We start from the raw sequence: 3368 nt of genomic DNA on the forward strand, positions 1-3368 counted from the left end.
AGAAAAAGAAATGAATATGTCATTAAGCTTTGTTTGTTTCATGTCCTAGAATACTCAGATCAATAGCTCCTTTCAATGAATAATTTTGACTCAATTTTGCTGCAAATATCATTTCCTAACTTTGTGTTTTTCTTCTTTTACATTGGTGTCTCGCACCTTACAAATGACAGCAATGGTATGAAAGGAGATGGAAGCATTTAACTCATCAAGTCAGCGGCAGCTTTCAATGAGATCACGGCTGATTTGGTCAGTGCTCAGGGGGCGGTGCTGTCTGTAGTCATGGCCGAGTGGTTACGCAAATGCACTGCAGGAAGGTACAAATCAAGCTGATGCTAACAACGGCTCGTTTTGAGCCGCTAACTTGCAGTGAAGTGTCGGCGCCAATAAAAGGTGTCACGCATCTCGTCTAATTCCACATCCTGAGCTCGAAATGACCAGATGTCTCTCGCTGAGTTTCGGCAGGGTCTTGCTTGGATGACACCATGACACGTTTTCACTGGATTGGATCATGACATCGCGTCGGGACTGTGAATAAAACGATGGAAACTTTCAGCAGAGAAGGAGGTAACACTGAAGCAAACAGCTGAGGACAAATGTTTCTCCTTTGTTAGTGAAAGGCACTGCTTCACAAACTGGAAACTTCGAAGTGAAGCAGTGTTGGTGATTATCTTCGCTGTTTGTTCACCTTTTTAATTCTGATTCCATGAAAATCCATGGCATTACATATCGACTTTCTGCCCGAAGTCAGTGTGTCAGTTGAGCCAGTTGCGTAATGGATAATGCATCTGACTTCGGAGCAGAAGATTGTAGGTTCGAGTCCTACCTGGCTCGAGAGGGAAGTCTCACTTTAGCCGTGCCCCACGTTGACGCTCCCCTGTGAAGTCGCTGCCGGTTTGGGGGGTATCTTTCTGTGTGTCTCCCTTTGTGGGTGAAAATGAGCATGAGTTCCTCAAAAGATTTACAAGTCGTTGTGGAAGCGTCATACATCTATGTCATTTTAGAACATAGGATAAAGTCATTGACAGTTGCCCTGGGAACATTAGAACACACGAGACTTTGGGCCAAGGTTGGAAACTGCGACTGGAATAGATGGCTCTCTGATTAGCCGCGATGCACACAGGCGGAATGGCCTTTTCCCACTTTGTAAATCTACGAAGACAAGTTGAAAATAATCTGCAACGAAAATGTTCATAAAGGGTGTTTTATTTACACCAAATACGATAGCATCTATCGCCTTGTCTTGTTATTTACTTGTGAGGATTCGGTACTCTCAGCACTGTGGCCCGGATCGTATTCCCGCTCATGGAATGCTGGTATTGTTCAGCTAACATGTCGGTGTCCCAGTACTTCTGCCGATTTTCCGATGCGAGCAGGTCATTGGTTTTGTCCAAAACATTATGAATGTTCACATAATACAAACAGCTGCAGTTGCTGGAAATCTGAGCCAAAAACGAAAATTGTTTGCGGAACGCAGAAAGACTGGCAACAGAAACATCGACTTTCCTGCTCCTCGGATGCTGCTGTGCTTTTCCAGAATTTTCTGATCTAAAATCAGGTTTCCAGCATCTGCAGTGCCACTTTTGCCTAGTTCCTTCAGTGTCGCTGGTTCCCAATTCAAGAACTCCATCTCTAGCGGTTTCATGTCTGTACCTCCATGCTGTGGAGTTGAAGAGTGAAGAAAATTAACTCACCCCCTCCATCTCTGGGGTAATTAGGGGCTGAAAGTGAATCGTGTCACATTGAAGTATATCTACATGCGACTTAATCTCTGTCTTTTATTGGGAACCATCTCTTTCATTGTAACCATCAGGAAAGACCATTTCGTTCGCCAGAAAAAGAAATGAATATGTCATTAACCTTTGTTTGTTTCATGTCCAAGAATACTCAGATCAATAGCTCCCTTGATTACCTCTGCTGGTCATGTTCGCAAAGAGATCGAGCAAATTGCCAAGTGTGAATTTCCTTTCAATAAATAATTTTGACTCAATTTTGCTGCAAATATCTTTTCCTAACTTTGTGCTTTTTTTCCTTTTACATTGGTGTCTCGCACCTTACAAATGACAGCAATGGTATGAAAGGAGATGGAAACATTTCACTCATGTCAGCAGCAGCTTGCAATGAGATCATGGCTGATTTGGTCAATGCTCAATGCTGGTGCGCTCTCTGTAGTCATGGCCGAGTGGTTAAGGCGATGGATTAGAAATCCATTGGGGTTTCCCCACGTAGGTTCGAATCCTGCTGACTACGTTATGAATGCTTTCCTGCTGGAGCAATTCAAACTTCAGGATGCCAGTTTTGCAAACCAGCCTGTCATTTGATTAGACTTGGGAAACTCGAGTTTTTCATCAGAAATGTTCCATATTTTAAACATTATCTCTGTTTCTCTTTCCAGATACACTGCTCGACACATCGGGTTTCTGCAGTTGCTATTAAACGTCCTGAGCAGAAGTGCTGCTTTTCATTAGATTCCTTTAATCCCTTGTCCTCTGTTCTCTGACTCTGGTCATTGGCAATACTTCCTCCTGCTCGTCAGAGTGCTCATTCCCCACCGCGCGCTCTCACATCATTACAAACGACCGCAGGAATTTGCCACTTAACCATCTTTGTTCCAAAGTGAAGCTCACCAGCCGAGGGAATCTCCCCACCAAACGGGACTTTTCATCCCTGGACATGGTGCACGCCAGAGGATTGTGAAGAGATACTGTGAAAATATTGTCAGTTGGCAGGTGGAAAAATGTTTAGGAAGCAAATCATATAATCTAGCCTCCAGCTTTGGAATTCTTGAGAAACTCTTTGGGAAATGGAATCAGAGGAGAATGAAGAAGTGTGAACTGTCAGTCCGAGTAGAGGAAGGGACATTGACTCTGATGTTCTTGGCACAAGAACTGATCTGAGAGATTGAAAGAATTCTCACTCCCGTACGTGAGGAATACAAACTTCATCTGGACTCTGGGACAATGAAAAACTCTGGAACACTCAAGACAATGTCCAAATATTGACTGGGATCACTACAGTACGAGTTCTATAGATGGGTCAGTTTTTGTCCAGTGTGTGCGGGAGGGCTTCCTGACAGAGTATGTAGAAATGCCTTCAAGGGTAGAAGCCATTTTCGATTTAGTACTGGGTAACGAGCCTGGCCAGGTTTTAGATTTGGAAGTAGGTGAGCACTTTGGAGACAGCGATCACAATTCTCTCAGGTTTACTTTCGTGATGGAAAGGGATTGGTGTACTCCACGGAGCAAGAGTTTCAGCTGGTGGAAGGGAAATCACGATGCAATGAGGTTAGATTTAGGAAGCGTAGAATGGGGTAGGAAACTGCAGGGGGTGAGCACATTAAAATGTGGAGCTTATTCAAGGAAAAGCTCCTG

The 3368-nt window shown here is 43.9% G+C and overlaps 1 non-coding gene across 1 annotated transcript; it reads left to right on the plus strand.

Annotated features, from left to right (window-relative positions):
* The first annotated feature begins 2165 nt into the window (after positions 1-2165).
* trnas-aga (transfer RNA serine (anticodon AGA)) lies at positions 2166-2247 on the plus strand. Its single transcript has one exon. It is a non-coding gene; the product is annotated as a tRNA-Ser (tRNA).
* Positions 2248-3368: the final 1121 nt, after the last annotated feature.

Source organism: Chiloscyllium punctatum, chromosome 4 (genome assembly GCF_047496795.1).
Source record: "Chiloscyllium punctatum isolate Juve2018m chromosome 4, sChiPun1.3, whole genome shotgun sequence".
NCBI classification, from domain to species: Eukaryota; Metazoa; Chordata; class Chondrichthyes; order Orectolobiformes; family Hemiscylliidae; genus Chiloscyllium; species Chiloscyllium punctatum.